Source organism: Peromyscus leucopus, chromosome 5 (genome assembly GCF_004664715.2).
Source record: "Peromyscus leucopus breed LL Stock chromosome 5, UCI_PerLeu_2.1, whole genome shotgun sequence".
In the NCBI taxonomy this organism is placed as follows: domain Eukaryota; kingdom Metazoa; phylum Chordata; class Mammalia; order Rodentia; family Cricetidae; genus Peromyscus; species Peromyscus leucopus.
Window position 1 is genome coordinate 4458396 of NC_051067.1, and position 23896 is coordinate 4482291.

Below are 23896 nucleotides of genomic sequence, written 5' to 3' on the forward strand. Positions count from 1 at the left end.
CTCTGCCTCCCAAGTGCTGAGATTAAAGGTGTGTGCCACCATGCCTGGCTCTGTTCTCAGTGTGGCCTTGAACTCACAAAGATTCACATAGATCTCTGCCTCCCGAGTGATATGATTAAAGGTGTGTGTGTCACCACTACTTGGCCTCTATGACTAATTTAGTGGCTGGCTCTGTTCTCTCTCTCTCTCTCTCTCTCTCTCTCTCTCTCTCTCTCTCTCTCTCTCTCTCTCTCCCCAGGGTTTTTCTGTGTAGCTTTGTGCTTTTCCTGGAACTCACTCTGTAGCCTAGGCTGGCCTTAAACTCACAGAGATCTGCCTGTCTCTGTCTCCCAAGTGCTGAGATTAAAGGCGTGCACCACTACCACCCCGCATGGCTCTGTTCTCTTATCCCCAGATAAATTTATTAGGATGCACAATATATTGGGGGACACAATAGACTGGCCCAGAGCCACCCATGCAGCAGGCATAGAAGCCAGATATCAACTGTCAATTGTTATTTAAGACTGGCAGAACACTAAATCCATAGAACATCTTTCCTGCAGCGGCAACACTGGCCCAATTAGCAGGGGACAGAAGAAGAAAATGATCCCAGGATGAAGACACAAGCCAAGCATTCAATAGTCACCAGAGCATATGGGAATTAATGATATTCAGAACTTGATGAATACCAAGAGTTTTCAGCTTAAAATAATCTTCCTGCTGATGTGCAGTTACTGGAGGGCTCCCAAAATGCCACAGAGAAAAATTAGATGCAAGCAAAAAAAAAAAATCAAAAAGCCCTGAGATTCAGCTTTTGGTGTGTGGAACACAGTCCAGTGCACTGTGAAGAGCTGAGGAGACAATGGGCCCATGCCCAGCTATCTGCTTACCCATACCAGCTGCCCTTGGAAAAAACTCCAGTCCACAATTTCTGTACCTATGAGGAGAAAGTTTGCTGATGTTGTCTATATTCTATGCATTTGCCAAGGACTTGGGAGCCTTTAATGGGAGAGTTTGAATTCTAGAAGGTTCGGTTCTATCACAAACCACCAAAAAGGCCTTCAGCAACTTGCAGACCAACAACTCTAATGCTGGCACCAGAGACAGACAGACAGACAGACAGACAGACAGACAGACAGACAGACCGAGGAAGTCTATACCCAAGCCTCTTCCCATCAGGTCACTCCCGTCACTTCTCAGGAACCTGTGAGGCTGTGTCTGCCAGGAGCCACTTCTCTATTGCCAGGTGCCTGTGGTGCATACCAAAGCCACCCGGCCCCCACGCCCCCTCCCTGCTAGCCTAAACTCCATGGCTCTTCCAGTTCACCGAATTCCCTTGCCCTGCCCCACCCTTTTCTTTTTTTCCCTGGTATCTCTCCTTTCTCTGCTCCTAAGAGAGACAGCTCTGGGTCTTGCCAGTCTGCACATCTCCTCTCTGCCCCAGAGAAGTAGCCATGGCTGCTTTGGATTTCCCCAAAGGCCTCTGGCTATTCTCTTTCTCCTATCTAAAATAAACCTTCCCATCCATAGACCAGTCAAGTTGGTGGCTTCTCTTTGCCCTTGCTTACACTGCCCATCTATTATCATCTTTCTCGTTGAAATGGGAGTTAACCTGGGTAGCAAGTTTAGTATAACTCTAATTTCTGAGATTTCTTCATTGACAAAGATCTTCAGGTTAAAAAAAAGAATAATAAAAAAAGATGTCCCTCAGCTCTGGGTGGATGCACTCTGGAGTGACATGTCTGGCTTTCCTATACTCATCTGCCCTAATTGAATCAGAGTCCCAGAATCCTTGAACTCTGCCTCCCATTTAACCTCAAGACCTTATTGGCAAGTAAGATGCTTCTAGAAAGAGGCTTTTAGTTGATGGTGACTTCAGGAGCGACAGCCCCTCTTTAAAGAGCTCAGAGGCTGAAACCACAGGAGTGCTGGGAGGTCACCAGCCAATTTTTGAATTATTAACACATGTTTAACAATTAAAGAAAGACATATTGATAGGCTATTGAGGCAATTAACTATTTAGTTGTACAAAGTACAGAGTGGGAAATAAAATATTAAAATGTAGTAGGGATGGATCTTGATCTGTAAAGGCAGGCAGGCATGAAATTCCAGTCATAAAACTTTATTTGCCTGAGATAAAAATCAAACCTGATTGCAATTTCTGCTTCTACTTGGCTGGTACAAAAAAATCCCAAAGAACATAAGTTTCTTCCAGTACAGAAAGCTTAGAGGCCCCCTTGAAACATTAGAAAGGCAGTGGAGATGGGACTGATTGGGCAGGTCTTGTAAAAACAAGACCAAGTTCACGCCATGACAAACCATCGCACCCCTTCTTCCTGAAGCACATCTTGGGGATCTTCTGCCCAAACATTCAGGGTTCATTCCCATCTAAGAGCTGGCCAAAGTCTGTGGGGCTATTTTTGCTTTCTAGAATTGGACAATTAGCTATTAACACTATAGTGCAAATGAGAAGGAGAGTGTGACATATTAAAGAGTTTCTAAGTAGCAATTGGGATCATGTAGGTGGAAGTTTTCCTGTCCTACAGCTGCTCTTAAATAATCACTCAGAGGCTTAATATTAATTCAAATGATTGGCCAATAGCTCAGGCTTGTCACTAACTAGCTCTTACACTTTACGTTAACCCATATTCCTTATTTAGGCTTAGCCACAGGGTGGCACCTTTATTAGCATGGCACATTCATCTCCTGCTCCCTCTGTGTCTGGCTGGTGACTCCACCCTTCCTCATCCCACCATTCTCAGTTTGGCTTTTCCTGACTAACTTTATCCTGTTCAGCTTGTTTATTAAACCAATCATAGTGACATATATTCACACAGTGAAAAGAAGGATTATTCCTTAGCAGAATCAATTGTTGCAGAATGTTATGCCTTGATGGCTGGCTGTGACCATGGACTGCCTTGTCTTTGTATGACTGAAAGTCTGGAGGAACTTTCTAGAAGGCCTACATGGTCATGACAATTGAAATACAAAGAAAACTGCTTAAACCCCTAAGCTTGGAATGATCTCTAATCCCTTTCTCCCTTTACTAAAATTCTCTGGTTGTGAGGGATTTATTCTGTAGCCCTTGGAAAAAAGTAGATAGAGAATTTTTACAGTACCACTTGAAGAACATGCCTCCCTACTCTTCACCAGACTGGGACACTTGTTAGACCTTTTAAAAACTACTTCCCACAGCCCCATGTCTATCTCAGAGCCAAGTGAATGGAAAATGCTCAGTGATTTGAGCAAATTAACAATCCAATCGAAGCTGCATTTTTGTTGTAAAGATTTTCTCAGTGGTACAAGGGGACAAGAGGTCTTCAATGTCAAAAGCATTGGTGTCTTGTGCCACTCAGTTGTCACTGAATGCAAAACTCCTTCTATTCCTGGCTTCTCAACATGAGTGTTCCGTAATACTGCTGGCACTCTGTGTCCTGGGGGCTAGAGGAAGGCCACAGGGGCACTCTGTGTGTCCTAGAAGACCGAGAAAGGCCACAGAGAGAAGCTGTGATCTTAGTAGGAAAATGGACAGTGTTTATGGAGAGCTGTTTGCCTCAGTGATTCACACAGTGCTCACCATTCTCCTGCACATGGTCCCGTGGGTGTGGTAGAAGGTTCCTTTCTGGAATTTACTTGTAGGCATTCCTGCTATTGAAACCACGCATGTGTTTCTAGGAGAAAACAAGGGATTTTTTCTGTGTTTCAAATGCAACAGGGCTTCTGGAAAAGAGATTAGAGGCAAGCATTCAGAGCCTGTTGTGAGTGATCCACCAGAGAAGACCTCCAGGACATGAATTCAAGCCAATAGAAAGTCTATATTAGCAGCTACACTGGGTGTTCAGGACCCCAGTGCCGTCCCAACCCTTTCTTGGGGTGAGTTTATAAGTACAACAGCCACATCCTGGGCTGACACACCTCAGTTAGCAAGAACAGTTAGCAGAAACAGAACTACAGAAGACTAAAAGGTAGTACTGAAAGTTTCTACACCCCAATAAGCTTCTCTGTAGCTAGAGTTTTCCTGCCTTGCCCACAGTCAGGACAAATCTCTGTCACCTGCCAGTCCCACAGCTGCTCAGACCCAACCAAGTAAACACAGAGACTTATATTGCTTACAAACTGTATGGCCATGGCAGGCTTCTTGCTAACTGTTCTTATATCTTAAATTAATCCATTTCCATAAATCTATACCTTGCCACGTGGCTTGTGGCTTATTGGCATCTTCACATGCTGCTTGTCACGGCGGCAACTGGCAGTGACTCCTTCTGCCTTCCTGTTCTTTCTTTTCTCCTCTCTGTTAGTCCCGCCTATACTTCCTGCCTAGCCATGGGCCAATCAGTGTTTTATTTATTGACCAATCAGAGCAACAGCTTTGACATACAGACCATCCTACAGCACTTCCCCTATTTTTTTTTTTCAAAAAGGAAGGTTTTAACTTTTACACATCTCCAAAGCCAGCTTGCTATATTTGGGAATTTGGGCATAGCTTCTCTTACTACTTCTTGCTGGAGGGGGGCACTGTATCTTATGGGGGCACAAAGAAAATTTTAGGATCATGGAGTAGTCCGTGAGGCTGTATTGTCTGAACCAGTTGCCTTGAACCGGTTCTGGATGTTGGATCATCTGTGCCATGGTGTCATTGGAAACCTTTCAGGGGGTCTTGGCTGGTCAAACCTGATGTATCTTAATCTGGAACAAATCCATAGCCTCTGGCTTTCTGTAGAAACAAAAGCAGAGCCTCCTTTCCAAAGCAACATATCCTTATATCCAAATTTTGAAGTCAAGGTACCTTTAAAATATACATTTTGGCATAACTCAACAGCTTTTCAATCAAATGTTTTTCTTCAGTTACAAATATCAAAGAGAACATAATCCAGATTCTCTGTGTGGTAGCCATCTTTACGTGGCTTGTTTTTTTTATATTACCTTGACTTATTACTTTAAACTGCAGCCTTTTAAGCCTGAAACGGCACTGTGGCTGCTGGCTCCGCCCACTTCAGCTTCCCAACATGACAGTGGTTCGTTTTCTGTCAGCTCTGGGAGTCATCAATTCTCAGAAATAGTGGGTCTATGCTTCTATCAAAGCAGCGTGTAGCCCAGAAACATCTTTTTTTTGTTGTTGTTTTGTTTTGTACTAGCTAAATCCACCACGCAGCTTAATGTGCCATTTGCAGAGGCCTCATTCTCACCAAACTGCAGGTCAAGCACACAGGCCAGGAACCCACCATAGTAGCTCAAACGCACAGGCTACTGCTAGCTTGAAAGAGACAACTAGGAACTGTTTTTAGCTCTCTTTTAGAATCTTTTTACTCAGGTTTTAGGTGGAAACTCTTGCCAACATGTTGGGCGCCATTTGTAGCTAGAGTTTTCCTGCCTTGTCCACAGTCAAGACAAATCTCTCTCACCCGCCAGTCCCACAGCTACTCAGACCCAACCAAGTAAACACAGAGACTTATATTGCTTACAAACTGTATGGCTGTGGCAGGCTTCTTGCTAACTGTTCTTATAGCTTAAATTAATCCATTTCCATAAATTTATACCTTGCCACGTGGCTTGTGGCTTACTGGCATCTTCACATGGTGCTTGTCATGGCGGCGGCTGGCAGTGTCAATAAATAAAACACTAGCTAATCAGTGTTTTATTTATTGACCAATCAGAACAACAGATTTGACATACAGACCATCCCACAGCACTTCTCTGCTGACACAGCAATCCAAATCAGACCAAATCAAACAAAATTAAGAAAAAGCACTGGTTTAATAGGTAAAATGCTCTTGGATGATTTTCTGGCCCCCCAGTGAGGAGATGGGAAAGAGAGACCAAAAAACCACTTGTCTATTTTCTGGAGGGCACTTTAAATACTCTGCAGGAGTTGTCTTGAGCACCTCTGAGGGAGGAGCCATGTTTAGCAGTCTTTCTGAGATGAGGCAGGGTTTGGGGAGAGAGAGATGGGGGAGAGGGCTGAGGTGGAGCTTCCACCAGAACGTTCTAGACTCTTTGGGTATATGAATGCCAGTTCATATCTGTCTGCTTCCTATGGGCATGGGATGATGTCGGGAAGTGGAGTCAGGAGTCAGTGGGCTCACACAGCAGCAGCCAGTTAACTGCCATCCTGAAGACTCAGGCACTTGTTTCTTGAGGAAGCAGAAAAGACAAGTTGCTAGGAAAAAATGGATTATTAACACCTGCCCTAGTTGTACTGTAAAGATGAATGCTCAAGGCAGAAGAGCAGATAGGCCCTTCATTGGAACATCTTGGGAAACTGGAGGGTGGAGGGTCCCGGTTGCTGGACAGATCATGTATCCTGAATAGGTGCCCACGTAAGCCTGGGGAGGTGGTACCAGCATGGATATCCCACGAGCTTGGCAGCCAAGGTGGTGGTGAGGATCACAGTATAAAGTCCTGTCCATTGGAGCTCAAGAGACTTAGGAACTAGCTGTTTGAGGAGTATTCTGCCCCTCAGGAAGAGTGGAGCAGGCTCAGGGGCAGTTGGGTCTGTTGGTTGGGGGCCAGGCAGATAGCTGTCAGCATGTGCATGGAGAAGGGACCTCAGAAGAGAGAGGTAGGGGAGGTACCTGTCCAGTGGGGGAGTTTGGGCTAGGAGGTGGTGATTGAGGAGGATGTTCCTTTCATAAAGGAGCCCTTTTGAAGGGCTCAAACCTGTAGGAGAGCATGGGGTGGCCCAGAGGTGGGTAAGGGCAATGGGAGAAGGGAGACCCAAGAGAACCTGAGTTCAATGGAGAGCTTGGTGAGTTGTTGTTTGATGAATTGACTCTCAACCTTTCCTGAGGATTGTGGGTGATAAGGAATGTGAAGTTTCCAGGAAATGCTGAGAGCTTCCAACATGAGCTCCATGACCCTGGAAGGGAAGGCTGGCCCATTGTCCATTTGTATGGTCTGTGGCAGGCCAAATCTAAAGATGATGTGGTCCAGAAGAACTTGGGCCACCACATCTGCTTTTCCCTGGAGGCGGGGAAGGCTTCTATCCATCCTATAAAGGTGTCAACCAGAGTTAGGAGATAAAGGAGTTTTTTTTTTAAATGGGTAGACATGTGAGTGAAATCAACCTGCCAGTCCTTGCCCAGTTGGTGTCCCGAAGCTGGTGCAAAGGCTGACATATATGGAGGGGCCCCTGTGGGTTGGCCTTGGCACATGTCTGGCAGGAGGAGTGGACCTGTGAAATATGAGCTCGAAGATGAATGGGGTCAAAGAGGGGCTCTAAGAAGTGGAACAAGGCTTTGGGGCCTATGTGTAAGGTCTGGTGGATGTCTGAAATGATGGGCAGTGCCTGGTCCTGAGGGAGGATGAGGCAGTTATTTAAGTAAAACCATCCATCCTTTGCCTGTGTGGCCTCACTTTTCAGGAGTTCGTCCCTCTCCTCTGGTTGAAAACAGGGCTGATAGGAGGGTGTCAGAAACAAAATATATTCTGTTGGTCCAGAGGAGCTGGAGGCTGGTCCCCAGGCTACTGAGTCAGCCTTGGCTTTGTCTAAGGCCACTGGGTCCTTGGAGGACTGATGTCCCTGGAAGTGAATTATAGCTACTTCTGCAGGGAGCTGGAGGGCTTCCAAGAGCTTGGATATAAGAGGTCAGTTAGCTATGGGAGTGCCCCTGGTGGTGAGGAAGCCCCTTTCTGCCAAGGCACTGAGGCGGAGCTTCCACCAGGACAAGCACTTTTAGGGACGTTCTCAGAACCAAGGACTTTGATGGATTAGGCCTCCGTTCTTGTTTTGGCAGGTGGTGCTGCCTATGTGCTGGGTTCCAAGGTCTGAATTATATTTCCATCATGGCATCCGTTCTGCTAAGGTCTGGGGCCTGTTACAGCTGCTCCTCTGGAAGCACCATCCTCGTCAAGAACAGTTCGCTAGAGGAGTGCGACAAGCAGCTGCACTGACATCAGGACCCGTGAAATCGTGGGATCAACAGAGCGACGATGCTGGCTGTTGAGCCAGGAGGGCTCCTGCTGACCGACACAGCAGCCAGGCTAGGAGTTCCTTCTTGGCCCAGGAAAATTCCCCTTTACCCTACAGAACTTGCCTCCTTCCCCATTTCACCGTGCCTGTGAGCTTCTGAGGTGCACGTGCCATGGCAAGGACAGGTCCTGTTTGATTCTTGCCTTAACTTGCACATCTCTGTAGCTAGAGTTTTCCTGCCTTGCCCACACTCAGGACAAATCTCTGTCACCCGCCAGTCCCACAGCCGCTCAGACCCAACCAAGTAAACACAGAGACTTATATTGCTTACAAACTGTATGGCCGTGGCAGGCTTCTTGCTAACTGTTCTTATAGCTTAAATCAATCCATTTCCATAAATCTATACCTTGCCATGTGGCTTGTGGCTTACTGGCATCTTCACATGCTGCTTGTCATGGCAGCGGCTGGCAGTGACTCCTCCCACCTTGCTGTTCTCTCAATTCTCCTCTCTGTTAGTCCCGCCTATACTTCCTGCCTGGCCACTGGCCAATCAGTGTTTTATTTATTGACCAATCAGAGCAACAGATTTGACATATAGACCATCCCACAGCACATCTCTCAATGTCCTAGAACATGCTTCTATTCAGAAAAAAAAGGTTTATATTCATAGTCTCAAACAAGCAAAAGTGGCAACTGTGAGAACCACCGTTGTATTCGTGCTGATAGCTGCTGTGAGAAGCATCTGATATAGGCACTAGTTCCCATTCAGGTCAAGCCAGGGTTGGAGATATGCATGCGTTCTGGTCTCTGATTTGCACACATCACTGGAGACTGTGGTCTCATCAGAGCCAGGGTCATGTTTGGATGATAAGATGTCATGGGGGCTGGTGAGATGGCTCAGTAGCTAAGAGTACTTACTGCTTTTCTCGAAGACCTAAGTTTGGTTCCTAGCACCCAGGAACCAGGTGGTTCACAAACATCTGTATCTCCAATCTCGGGAGATCTGATGCCATCTTTTGGCACCTGTGAACTGTGCACTCATGTGCACAAACCCATACTCGCACACATGTATAACATGAAGAATAGAAGTAAGATCTAAAAGGGAAAACGGCACAAAAACTGTGTCATGTAGTAAAAATGTTTAAAAATGAACACACACATGTAAACTCTGGCCTCCACCTTGGCGAGTTTACATTGACCCTCCGCTAGGCCAAACATATCATCTGTCGTTTTATCTCGAGTCTCCAAAACCACCTGCTTTACAGTCAGCCAACCCGGTCAAGGCTTCTCAAGGGGGTTTTGTTCCTTTATTTACTCTGAAAGTGATGTACCGGTCTCTTCCCCTGAGCCATTCTGAACTCACCAGAGGCCGACAAAAATTAAACTTTGTGAAGGCAAACATTAATTAATTTTCTCCTTCTGTGCCAAAAATGGTATGTGAAGGTATTAGTCAATGAATTACAGTTTTCTTTTTGTCTGCCAACAATATCTATTTGAACACCCTTTGCTTTTAATTAGATTATCACATGTCAGCATCTATTCCTAATGCTTTAATAGGAAAACATTGTAGGTTGATTAACATTGCCATTATTCTGGTATTTACTGAAAAGTGTGCTGGAGGAATAAGCATTGGTCCACAACTTCTGCCAGAAGTATGAATAACAACTGTAATGGTCTGATTGGGTACTATGACCAATGTTCATGGCCCTAAAAAGCTTGTGTTGAAGCCCATCCCCTAAGGTGATGGTAGTAACAGATGGGGTTTGTGGCCAGAAACTAGGTCACCCTTATCACTCACAGGTCACTGTGGAAGTAGTCCTCACAGAAGAGCCCTGAGAAGTGTGCTGACACCCTCTTTCCCTTAACGACACACGAGAACACATGAAGGCCATTCCTAAGGAAAGGGCCTCATTGGCATGTGATCTGCTGCTGTCTTGAAAACACTGTGTGTCTGTATGTGTGCTTGTGTGGGGGTGCCGCTAACCACTGAGCTCCCCTCAGCTCCTATGCCACTTTCTTCATCTCGGATTTCCCAAGCCTCCGCACTGTGAACAGCAAAATTCTGTTAAATGTTAAATTTTCCTTACAAAATTTGGAAACTGTTTCTTTGTACCATAAGAAGAAGAGATCTGAGACAGAGACGAGGTCCACGGTGTGAGCTCAGCAGAGGGATGGGGCAAAGCATCATAGCTGGATGTGCAGGGCATTGTCCTGAGTCACCACCACAGCAAGCTAACTGGGTGCTTGCAGTGCACGCTGGGAATCCTGCTGGCCCAACCTCTGAGTTTCAGCAAAGATGCTAATATATTTTGTTGGGTACATTTGAAGCTGGGTCTTCCTTCCTCTGGGTCTTATTGTCGTAGCTGAGAGTAAAGATAATTCCCATGCACAATGGGGCCCATAAGCAGTTCTTCACAAGCTCACAGCTCCTTCCATCCATTCTCCTTCCACGATGAGTTCAGCCCCTGCTGTGATCTGCCCATGGCTTAGGTTGGCATTTATGACCGGGCTGCCTCTGGGGCTTTCATGCTGGAGCAGTAGAGGCAGGGTAATGAAACAGATTTTACAGAGGCAGTATGGAGTCCTTTTGGTCTGATTATGGGGACAGATCAAGGTGCACATATGTGGCTTTATTTTTTAAACACTCACAGGTTGATAAATAGTTATTTAACTTACAATATGAACCAACCACTATCAGTTTTTATGGTTAACTAAGACACCCTGGAGTGACATATGTTTTGAGTCTGAAAAACTGGAAGTCATTACCTGGCAACCCGAACTTGATAAAGCCGAGTCTCAGCCCCAGGAGAACTGAGCACAGTGCAGATGTGGCTCTGTGTTGCTTTCCTGAATGCTCAGGGTGACAGAGGACGATGGCATCTGTCACTCACACAGCACCAACAAAACTTACTCATGCATCATTTAAATTTATAATATGTCACACTCAAGTAATATTCTCAGGGACTAAAAAAAAATGTGTCTGGCCATCATCATTCCTTTATACCCAGCTTCACTCCATAGCATGAGTGAGGGCAGAATGTGGTGTCCTCGGGCTCAGGCTGGTAATCCTGCTGGGCACTGCAGTTTATTGTCTTGGGCAGTGGGCAGGGAAGTCCTCTCCAGCAGTCTGAATCATAACTTCCTAGTTTGTGAATCCCTAAATTTTGTTTCCAGCCATTCTAAATATTTGGGGAGTTTTGCAAACTCTCCTCTCCTCTGTTCTCCTCTCCTCTGCTCTGCTCTCCTCTCCTCTGCTCTCCTCTCCTCTGCTCTGCTTTCCTCTCCTCTGTTCTCCTCTCCTCTGTTCTCCTCTGCTCTGCTCTGCTCTCCTCTGCTTTCCTCTCCTCTCTTCTCCCTCCTTCCTCCCTTCTTCCTTCCTTTTGGCTTCTTCAATACAGTGTCTCTCTGTAGCCTTGGCTGTCCTGGGCTACTATGTAGAGCAGGCTGGCCTCAAACTCACAGAGATCTGCCTTCTAAGTGTTGAGATTAAAGGCATGCATTACCACACCTTGCTTTTTTTTTTTTTAATAGGGTCTCATCATATGGCCCAGGCAAACCTTGAACTCCTGCTTCAACCTCCCAAGATTATAGATATGTGCCACCATGCCCAGATCTAGGCATTGTGTTTTTTTTGTTTATTTGTTTGTATGTGTGTGTGTACTGGGGTTCAAATCTAGGACCTTATACATGTTAGTCAGGTGCTCTACCACTGAGTTAAGTCTCAGGCCCTAAGGTTTTTTTTTTAATTTCTTTTGTGTGTGTGTGTGTGTGTGTGTGTGTGTGTGTGTGTGTGTGTGTGTGTACACGTGTATATGCACATGTGGCGGTTAGAGAACAACTTGTGAAAGTTATGTCTCTCTTTCCACCATGTAGGTCCTGGGAATCAAACTTAGGTCATCAAGCTCTGTGGCAAGAACCCTTATCCACGGAGCCATTGTCTTTTGGTAATTGTCTTTTCTTTCCTGTCTATGTCAGCCAGAGTTGAAACTGTTATTTTTACATGGAGAAACTTGAATGATTTCTAACCTCCTACTAGGAGAAATTTGTAAGCAAGTGACTTTCTAAGATGTAAAAGGGAAGCTGGAGTTTTAAATATGCTTGGGTTGGGGCTAAAGATTGTAAAAATCCAAATAGGCCTCAAGGCCTACAAGCTCACTTGCTAGTCAGGTCTAGTCTGCAGAAGTGCCCAAGCCTGAAGCTTCCTCTGAGAAGGCCCTGATGCTGAATGGAGTCAATGCATCTCTTAGCAAGTCTCCTGGATTCAATGTGCTCGTCCAGGGATGGGAACTGGTTCCAGCTGGTTGCTTATTTTAGTGTCTGGAATCTGGCACCAACGGTGGCCATGCTGAGTGAAGAAAGTTTGCCAGGATTCTCTTAGTTTTTCATAGAGGAAGAAATCCAAACTCTTTGAAGATGAGAAGGTGTGAGTGGATATAGCCCATGTAATCTGTACACCCTAACTATATCCCATTGATACGGATATTGGTAAAAGAAGTTAAAAAAGGCAGTTCTTTTTTAAATCCTCTGAGTCTCGTCTCTGCAGTTAAGATTTTGGAGTGTAAATGAGTCCCTTAGTTTTATCCACTTTATACAGCTATTCAAACAGTTAACCTGATTGAGCTCAGAGTGGTCTCAGCCCTGCTTCCTGCTAGGTCTGAAGAGATAAAGTGAGTCACATTGGAGAGGCTCACACCAGAAGGTGCTCAGACCAGAGCCTTGGGTAGGGGAGGGGAAGGCCCAGGCCTGAGCCCCCTGAGGTTTCCCCAACCATTTAGGACTGACTGAGGGATTCCAGGAAGGCTTTCTAGTTCCCTGGTGCCCAGTTCTGGGTTGACTTAGGGCAATAGAAAGTTTGCTGTGCATGAGAGTAAGTTTATGGGGTGTTTGGAGTCTTAGATTCATAACTTACAGCTTTGTGCATAAAAGACATCCCCTGGTCTGCTGTTTCTGAGAGCTTCCCTGCCCTGCAAAGGGGAGTCTTCTCTGCCCAGCAAGACTTTTAAGATCTCCAAACATCATGAGACACAGAAAATTGAAAAGCACAGTAATATGAGGACGTACCAAATGATGGAGCATGTGTCTGCATTCTCCCGAGAGAAGGGAGCCAGCCTCAGAGCACAGACCCTGTCACAAGTTTGCACAATGCTCCTTGCTCCTAGTCTCCAAAGAGGCTGCCAATATGTATTAGGAACTTTGAACTGCAAAGGTAAAGATCTAGGCTGACGGCTAGTAAACCTGAGTCTGATTCCTAGACCCCAGGAAGGGGTTGTCCAGTGGGCACTCTGGGGCCTGACTGTAAGTAGAGCCCACTTGTTCTCCATATGGTAGGGTCTCTGAGATTCTGAACACAGTTTGTGGTGATTTCTCTAGTTGCTAGGGTATGTCTATAACAGCTCTGTAGGTCAGAAGGCAGACTCTCTACATGACTCTCTGTCCTGTAACGGTGGTGGCAGTTTGGTAGGAACGACCACTGGAGAGTCACACAACTTGTCCCTTCCAGAAGGGAATCCAGTCCACTGGGGAAGTGACAGTTACAGCTTACCTGTTAGACCTGGCATACAGGATATGATCCTTTCTTTCCCCATAGCCCATGTCTCCCGATGAGGTTTTCTGGTCTGGAAGTGTGTCTGCTTGTAGGTTGTGGCTGATGCTGGGGATGTGCCCTCCTTCCTGAAGGACATCAATTCAGCCTTGCCGGGCGATTAGTGACACAATGGAGTCCTTTCCCTTCCAGCAGCTAGCAAGCCCTAAAAAGACTCGATAGGAAATGTTTGTGGCTTGTGGATCCACACACACTGTGTGGCTGGTATTCAGCTCTGATACGACTGCCATGTCCATTAGATGGGGGTCCTCGTCATTGGCATGGTTTCCTGCCTCTGCTCCAGTTCAGGTCATTAACTAGTCAGTCATTTTTCTTTAGCCAGAAGGGACAGCTGGGGTAGTGAATGTGGGATATGATGAGATCAGGACACATTCCAGGATAGTTTGGCCCAAAGATTCCAAGGCTCATAGACAGAGGTAACCATCTCTTCCTCACAGTTCAAGGGTGCAGAAAAGCCAGCATTCTGCCCTGTTTGCCTATGGAATCAGAGTTGTAGGAAAAAGAGTTTCAATGGCATTGTTCCTCTAGAAGTGAAGCTTTTATTACATCCATATAATTAAAGGTTCTGATGTTGGTGACTTTTCTAAATACAGCATTAATCTGATGTAATGTGCAAACCTATGGTTAGAACACACTTCCAGAAACCTGTACCTCTAAAGTGAGGTAACTGAGTTCTTCTCTATTTAGCCCTGGACCCACAGTTCTATGTTTTTCACCTGTAGACATGTCATGGTCATTTTGGCTGAGAGGTCTCAAATGATAGTGTCTTTGATAGATTCCAGTCATGGAATTTTCTTATTTGCTTGTTGATCTGGACACTCTGGCTTGAATGGGAATGGATGTGGATTTCCTTTAACTGTTGATGCACTTCGAGTACTACTCTCAAAAATCTACGTCAGAATCTTCTTTAAAATTAATTTTTATTTTATTTTAAATTATGCACCTATGTGTGTATGTGGGTGTAGGTGGCTACAGAGGCCAGAAGAGAGTGTCAGATCTCTTGGAGCTGGAGTGACAGGCAGTTGTGGGCTGCCTGATGTGGAGGCTGGGTGCCCAACCCAGGCCTCTGATAGAGCAGCAGGCACTCTTAACTGCTGAGCCAGCTCTCTGGCTCTATGTGTTGGAATCATAATCCTCAGGGCAATTGTGATGGGAGCCAGGCCCTCATTAGAGATGAGGCCTCATGATGAGGGCCTGAGGGCAGAGCAAAGGGGTTACTGCCATCATCTCAGGAGCAGATGTTCGTCTGCAGAGTGGATTGTCACAGTGAGTCTGTTCCTTGTGCTTCCTCTCATGCGCTGGCTGTGTTTGCTGCCCCTCTGCTGTCGCTGTGGGACACTGTCCTCTGAGAGTTACAGCCATTGCCATCTTACCAAGAGCAGCTGGGATTACCCACAGGAAGTCGGCAGGATCAGGCTGTGGGTGTTCCCTCAAAGGAGAGACTTAGAGTCAACAGACCCTTGCCTGAGAACCCAGCCATTCTCTCCCTCCCTGCAGAGGCCACTTGTAGTAGAATGCAATTCTATCCCAGCTGCAATGGTCACTGGAGGGACTCCACCTATGCCGCTAAAAGGAAGGGTTCATCCGTGTGAGAGTGGGGATTTTTAGCGACACGTCTGTTTTGGGGTCACCCATATTTCTATGTGTAACCTCTTGTGTGTAATAATGTATAAACTTGTTGGCTTGCAGGTTGAACTTAAGTGCGACCATCCCTCTGGTCTATCTTAGTCAAACAGACATGTTCTCATAGTCATCCAGGAAACCTTAACATGTGATATGTATAATGATGTAGCATGAAGGCCTTCAACGGGTGTCGACTCCATGCTGACAGCCTTCAGACTCATGAGCCCAATAGCTATTTTCTTTTAATGAATTATGTAGGCTGTGGACTTTAGTCATAGCAACAGAATGGACTAAGAAGGCTAAGTATTTCTAATTTTCTGTGGAGAACTTTGTTAGCTAAGGGAACATCTGTGCTGCCATTGGCCTTCTAATAATCTTTTCTACTGAAATCTAGTCTCTCCTCATCAGAGTTATCATGAATTATTGCATGACCATCCGGTTGGTCACTGCTAAACTCCCAACATGCTGCAAAGAAACGGGCATCTTGAATTCCAGACCAGCATAGAGCCAGAAGAACTCTGCTGCTGCTCCATCAATCACTTTTCTAGGCCATGCTGTGAAGCTGTAACTTATTTACTATGTGAAACCGATGTTTTATAACAGCAACTGAGAGCCAGTGTGGCCACAATGCAGAGGAAGCTGGCCCTTGGGGTCTGGGAAACTTTGTGGTCAGATATAGATTTAAGCTTTGTTGTTTGAATGCATCTCATTACTCATCCCGAGTGACTCCATTGCCTGCAACATTAAAGTGATCAAGCTTACCACAGAGTGACTGAATGGAAATATACAGGCCACTTTGTGCTTAAATCCTTCTCATGAAACCAAAGCGCTTAAATACCTAAGAGAGATTTCTCTGAGTCCAAAACTCAATCACTGTAGCTTAACAGGCTTAGTGCGAGGGCTTGGCTTCTGCATTCTAATTAAGTTTGCTAAACGCTAGAGTCTTCTATATAAGAAGAGTGATAGTGTCAACACTCTACATTTTTCTCTTAAGCCAATTTGTGGTAAAGAGCAGCTAGTAGATTATAACGATGAGAGGGAGATTAGAGGCAGAGAGCGGGTGAGAGCTGAGGGCCAGGCTCTGCTCATACAGGGTCAGACAGTGTCAAAATTCAGTCACTGTCAAGTCATCTCAGGGGCACAGACTGAAGAGATCCACGTTCTCATTAGAGCATAGTGAATAGTAATTGGACCTCAGATGTGAGTTGCTCTTAAGGACAGATAATTAGTGATATGAGCCACAACTAGGCTGAAGGTCCTCAAGTTAAGCAGTCTAAAGATAACTTCCTGTCCACCAACTAGGATGGGACAAGGGGAAAAGGCAAAGAGGGGAAAAAAATGTCCATTTGCGGCAGGACCAAGAGATTTCTCTGGTTAATGTTGGGGTTGGAACCAAAAAGTTAAATGCACCGAAATCAAGGGAAATTTCTCTGGCATCATCAGGCAGCCAACCTTGTTCAGTCTACGCGGACTGTAGAGTAAACAGGAGTCTGGGAGATTTCTGTATGGAAATCATGTTTGGCATCTAAAACAAACAAAAAAGGCCACTAACAACTTTAAAGGAGACTAAACAGGCAGCAGCTGCTGTTGTAAACTGGCTCGTGGTGGCCTTGGCAGGTTTGAGTCAAGGTGTCCCACAGTGTTGAGAAAGGGAGACGCGAGCCTGGCGGTGGAAAGCTGCTCACACCATGCAGACATGGCGTCCATGTGGAAAGTTTTATTATTAAAGGGAGGGGGAGGGGAGAGGGAGGGGAAGAGGGAGAGAGAGGGAGAGAGGAAGGAAGGAAGGAAGAGAGAAGGGGAGGGGTTTTCTCTCCAAGGGGACTTTACTAAGATGCCCGGTCAGGATGCTGCGTTGGTCCCCAAGAGGCAGGTCTGAATGCTGATGTTCCCTAACGGGTGCTGCTTAACCATCTATCTTCCTGTCTCAGCTCTGTGGCTGGATGGTACTGCATATAAGAAGGGTTTGGCTTTCAGGACCAATTCCCTCCTTCTAGAGATTATTCTAAAACATTGAGAGCTATTCTGTGCCTCAAGGCCACCCTCCTGATCTCGCAACTGTCAGGAGAATTACCATAGCCTAACATGCACTTCTTTCTGCTTCACAGTGTGAGTGTGGGACTTTCCCAGCTCTCGAACAACTCACTGTCTGATATGCATCCACTCTTAATCAATGTAATCTTTTCCTTCCGATGGAATCAATCAATGGGAGCCTTTCTCTTCCAATGTGATTTCTTTTTCTGCCCCTGAATACACTCTTTATGCCCATCTGACTTAATGACAGGCAAAAGGATCAGCTCACCCATCCATTCATATGTTGACTAGGTGACTGCACTGGGTCTCACCTGTACTCATGGCTGCTCTGAGGGTAGCTTTAGGTACTTGGCATACACATTCTCCACTTTATACCCGCCAGTCTAAGAGCCTAGGACATCAGTCAGTGGACTCTGTAAGGAGAGAAGGGCTGTTGTCCTCAGCCTGGAGAGGCAGCAGATGTATTTTGGTGAGAGAAGAGCAGAGATGCATTAATAACTTTCATCATCCTCTTGATTGCTACCAAGTGGTGAAGGAATTTGTCACTGGGTAATTAATAAGCTTGTCTTTTTGGAGTGGCAGCTTTCTGGTTGTTTTGAAACCACAAAAATGATCCTTTGGAAGAGACGGTTACAAGCATTGCATTAGTTCTTTTTCTCTTGCAGTGACAAAATCCCTGACACAGAAGACTTAAGGAAGGATTGCTTTTGTCGATGTTTTGAGGGGATGTAGGTGTAAGATGAATTGCTAAACGGTCTTATTAATAAAAAAAAAAAACCCGGAGCCAGATATTGGGGTTAAAACCAAGAGATCAGAGGAATAGGACAAGCCACAGCCAACCTCACCTTACCAGCCCTCAGTCTCCAAAGGGACCTATTTCCTGTATACTCATGCCTGTATGCCTTTCTGTTCCTGCCCTCTTACTTCCTCTCCCTGCCCAGCTACATCACTTCCTCTTTCTGCCCAATTCTGTCACTTCCTGTCTCTCTGTACAGACCTCCAGACCTTTATGGTTAAGTGGTGGTGGAATTTAAGGCATGTGCCATCACGCCTGGCTCTGTTCCCAGTGTAGCCTTGAACTCACGGAGATCCAGATGGATCTCTGCTTCCCGAATGCTGGGATTAAAGGCGTGTGCTATCATTGCCTGACTTCTATGTTTAATATAGTGGCTGTCTTTTTCTTCTGATGCTCAGATAAGCTTTGTTGGGGGTGCACAGATAGAATATTACCACATGCGGGACATCAGGGTGGTGGAAAGTGGACAGCCATTCTCTGTCAGAATTAGAAGCAGAAAGCTGAGCACTGGCAGTCTGTGAGCTTCCTCATTTTTCCTTTTTTGTTTTCAGTCTGGAACCACAGTTCATGTTATGTTCAAAGAGCTTTTCTCTCAAGTTAAAATTCTCTGGAAAAGCCCAGAAGTGTCTCCTATGTGCAAATCCAGCCAAATTGACCACCATAGTCACCAACATCAGGGGCAAACCCCTGAGCTCCCCTTTCCATCTCAGCCCTCCATTCTGAGATTCTGTTTTGTCTGTGTTTCAAGAGACAGGTCTGGGTTCTTAGGGTTTGCAAATGAAAACAATAAAAAGAAAAAAAAAAAAAGAGGTGGAGGAGGAAGAATCTCAGTGAGACCTTGAGCCTGCTAAAGCCATCAGAGGATGGAAGCCTTGCCAGTTTGTAGTGTTCCTATCAGTGTAATTACTTGTTTTGGTTGAAAGCACCGTGTCTCTTCCTGCTTAAGTGGCAGATTGTTAACACTGTTTCTTTTGATTTTTGAGAAAGTTGTGAGTAGAAGAGCCAGCTCCCATGATCTGGAATGCAGAGACGCGGTTAACACTCAAACTGAGGCTGGAAGACTTGAAGATGACTAGGAATTAGGATGAAGCTGTCAAGAACAGTCTCTTCTCCATTAATGCAAACACCACAACTGTGTGCAGAGATGGTGTACAGTGATCGAGACAGAGCGGGAACTTACTGATGAGTGGGTGAGAAGAAATTTACATACCATCTCAGGATGCAGGAAGGGATGATGAGGTGAGCAGGACATTCAGAGATCAACAAGGAGGGATTCCAGTCCCTGGGAGTCTCAGAGGGTTAGGACTGTTGATGTAAGTGGTGGAGGTTGGGTGAAGGGAAGGGTACCCATTGCTAGTGAATGCTCAATGCTGTTCCTCAGACCTCTCTCTCTCTCTCTCTCTCTCTCTCTCTCTCTCTCTCTCTCTCTCTCTCTCACACACACACACACACACACACACACACACACACACGAGCCTACAGCACTGCATAGTAATAGTAACTAAATCTGAACTCACACTGATATTTCCAACTCTGTCCCTGTCAGGTGAATCAAGACAGCTTTCTTCTTTATGTACAGTCTTCTCCTCTTCTGGTGAGAAGCCTGACACCCTCCATCTGCAATATACTTGGTTTTTCATTCCAGTGTATAAGCATTCCTTACCCCCCAGGGCAGGGATGCTCTGAGACCCCTCCTGGGTGCTTATCATGGAAGTTTTGTGCTTTGGTTTTTATTTCCCGGTACTGTGAGGTGGGAGGGGCCTCCAGGTTGACAGCTTGAGGGTGTGTGAAGTTAACCTTGCACTTTTTTCTCTTCCAAGCCCTCTGCTGTCCAGTGTCCACACTGGACAATGTTTCCCCACCAGGGCAAGAGGAATGCCAGAGTTCTCTCAAGGATGAAACTTGGAATAAATATTCACTTTATTATTTTATGTGTATAGGTGCTTTGCCTGCATGTATGTCTGTGTGCCACTTACGTGTCTGGTACCCTCAGAGTCCAGATGAGGGCAGCAGATCCTCCAGAACTGGAGTTACAGATAGTGTGAGCTGCCATGTAGGTTCTGGGGATTAAACCTAGGTCCTCTGGGTAACCAGCCAGTCCTTTTAACCACTGAGCCTTCTCTCCAGTCTGCTCATTTTATTAAAAAACCCATTTCAATATGTAATCTCATATTTCTATGCTCCCTGTTTAGCTTTTGTATTTTAACACTACTTGCATTTTTTGTGATTAAGGAGAAATCAATTCGTGGGTGATTTTTGCGTTGTTCTCAGCAGAACATGCTGGTAGCATTGGATACTCGTGATTCTCTTCATGCTTGCTCTGTTGAGCAGAAGCGTCGTTTTTTTTTTTTTTTTTTTTTTTTTTTTTTTTTTTAAAAATCTTAATTTGTTAATTAGGATGGCAAGACTAACTGGACTCACAGTATTTTAGACTCTGAGGGACTGAAGTTGACCATCCTGTGGCATGATCCATTCGCCACATCAGTCACCTGAACCTATGTCAGGCTGATTGCAGCTCTATAGAGAGCTGGGTCCAAGCAGAAACATCCAACAAGCAGTCCAGTTCTCAGTGTGCGGCTGATGGCCGCCACTGGAGCTCCTGTTGGGGGCTGGCTGTGCTTCTGCGTGCACAGAGCAGATGACACAGGGAGGGGAGTGTGCGCTCACCAACTGTGGAGCGGGACTGCTCTGTGTGGAGACAGGTCTGGACTAAAGGCTTTGTTATTGGTGGTCTTTGTTTCTCTCTCTCACCCGCTATCTCCCCCACTTTCTCAAGCAGAGCCTCACACATGCTAAGTACATGCTTCACCACTGTCTTAGTGACTTTACACATAGTTGGGACAAAACAGTTGATAGAAGCAACTTAAGGAGGGCTTGTTTGCTAACAGTCCAGAGTGCGGGCTATCATGGTGTCAGTCATTCAGTAGGAGCCTGCAGTGGCTGGTCACATTGCATCCACAGTCAGAAAGCAAAGGGAGACGATGGTGTGCACGCAGCTGTTTGTCATTTATCTTCATCCAGGACCCCAGGCAAAGGAGTAGTGCCGCATACAATCAAAGTAGGTCTTTCTATTTCAGTTTGCCTAACCTAGATAACTCCTTACAGGCATTCTCAGAAATGAACTTAAACCAGTTAATCCCTCATGATCATGCCCAGAGGTGTGTCTCCTGAGTGAGTCTAGATCCTCCCTTATTGGCCATATTCATCATCACAATCATTGAGCCTATTGATAACCCTCAAACTCCCTATTGAGAGTGGAGGGGAGTGATTTGCAATAGAAGGAATGCCTGGGAAGTGTCCCTGGGAAGGCCTTGCCCTTGTTGCTGTTGACAGAACCACAAGGGAGGTGCATGGGGAAAGCATGGACCAGGGACACCTCCCTGTTGCTAGGATAGGAGAAGTTGAGATAAGTAGAAAAACAGAGACTTACTTGAACATGGACTTGGGATGGTGTTGCAGACATTGAGAAGATGCAGACGTTACAGAGGGGGCCGCAAAGGAGAGAGAGGGAGGGAGGGAGGGAGGGAGGGAGGGAGGGAGGGAGAGAGAGAGAGAGAGAGAGAGAGAGAGAGAGAGAGAGAGAGAGAGAGAGAGAGAGAATGAATTGCAGGACATGTGTCTTTTCCCACAAGAGTGGTGGAATCTGAGAAGAAGCCAGTAGATATTAGCAGATTAGCAGATTGGAGTAAAGTTCATTTGAAGTGTTGTCTTTCCAATTGCCTCGCCAATGCGATCTCTTCTACTTTATACTGGTATAATTAAAATGAGAATATTTTTCTCATCTTTATCTACATTTTTAAATAATCAAAACTTTGTTATGAATACATTGAAAAAGGAAGGCACACAGTGGAATCAGTCAGACCCAGAGTCTGTCTCTCTCTACACTTCTGCAGTTAGGATGGCCACAGTGAAGTTGGGGGGATACAATGAGAATAGTGGAGAATTTGGGAATCAGAGGTAGCATGTGTGGGGTTTATTTCATCATCATCAGAGGGATTCAAGGAAGACTCTTGGGCAGGTTAGTAGCTCAAAAACACAAGAAAACAAAGAATATAATATAGATCTTAAAATATTTTTTTATTCAATGTGGCTTTAAAAGCTTTACATCTGCATGATAAGCATATACATGATTCACCTGGACATCTGCTTTAGGGTAGGTTCTGTCTCAGGAGGTCAGGTTGAGTCCAGAAACTCTGTGTTTGTAACAATGTCCACATTAGTGCTGCTGAAGCTGCACAGTTAAGTCGTAACTCTGGAGGATTTGGAAGCTTTGACTCCACTGGCTTCGACCAATGGCTTAATGAGTCTTCAATGTGTCCCCCTCCCTACAAATTTGCTCTCCGCTTAGGGGACCATTGGGAGATGTGGTCTAGTGGAAGGAAGTCAGGTCACTGGAGCAAGCCCTCAAAAGGGGTGTTAGATTCTCCGTCTTTTCTGTCCCTCTGTCTTTCTGTCTTTGCTGCTGGGACAGAAGGAGGTAGGCAGTTTTCTTTGCTATGTCCACTGACCGTGGTACCGGGGCCCCCCACAGATCAGACAGACTGGAACCCCTGAATTTGTTGAGTCAAAAGCCATCTTCTCCCTTGGGACCTGAGTGTCTTTGGTGTGATGGAAAGATAATAGATCATTTATCCAAATATACTTTCTCATTTTTCTTAAGCATACCTGCTTGGCCTACAAACATGTTCTCTTCTATTCTTCTGCTGTCTAAGTGTAGATAGGCCTCAAATCTGGCTTTGCTCTGTAACTTTGCCATCAGTCCAAGCGACTGGGCTCAGATATGACATATAGCAGCATGTGGGCCCAACAGATTATATTGTGTTTCCTTGTCTGTTTGTCTCCCCACCATGTCAGTGAGACAATTATATGCTCTGAGTAAAATGTATCAAAGGTCGTTATTACCATTGAGTTCATAACGAGAATCTTTTTCCTCTTTGTGAGAAGACATAAGCACATATGCTTGTGAGGGACCTTGTGGTTTTTCTTTTTCCTGTGAAAGAGGAAGAAAGATGATTGTGTAGAGTTGTAGAGGGGCTCATTTTACAGCCCTGTCTCCAGAGGGTCTACTGCACTTCCCCAACAGCGATGCTTGTGCCATAAAGGACCAGAGGAATTGGATGTTCTTGGATTTCTGTTAGAATTACAAGAATTTAACATACATGCCAAGACTTGAGGCTGCAAATGTTGCATCGTTCTCGGGGGATTTGGAGTCTCTCGTGGTCCTCTGTTACTCCCATTGCTTCCAAAAGAGCAAAATCCGTCTTAGCTCCATCCTTAAATACTCAAAAAGGTGCCGGGCGGTGGTGGCGCACGCCTTTAATCCCAGCACTCGGGAGGCAGAGCCAGGCGGATCTCTGTGAGTTCGAGGCCAGCCTGGGCTACCAAGTGAGCTCCAGGAAAGGTGCAAAGCTACACAGAGAAACCCTGTCTCGAAAAACCAAAAAAAAAAAAAAAAAAAAAAAAAAACCTCAAAAAGGTTTGAGATACTGTACCCTGATTCCAAAGCCTTCATCATTAAGAGGCAGGCAGGCAGACAGGCAGGCAGGCGCGCACGCACGCACGCACGCACGCACGCACGCACGCACGCGCGCACACACACACACACCACTGTGAAAGTTAGATTCTTATTGACATTTCAAACCATCAGGTAGCCTCATAGAGGCACATTCCTGTGAGGACAGCATTGACTTGAAGTGTTATAAGGGAAGTAGCTGGTACTAGAAGGAAAAGACAGAACTGGAAGGCAGACATGAGGTAGTCAACAAAACTTTCTTTAGAGGATGCTACCAATCAGCTGTTTTCTGAGAGACCAAGAAGGAAAAGACATCTTTGACTAACAGTGTTTTATGCTGCCTGCTCATTGCTGCTGGGTAAAGCCGAGAAAACGACACAGCATGGATAAAGAGGGGACACACCTGTCTTCTCCCAGTGCTCTCATTTGGCCAATACTGAA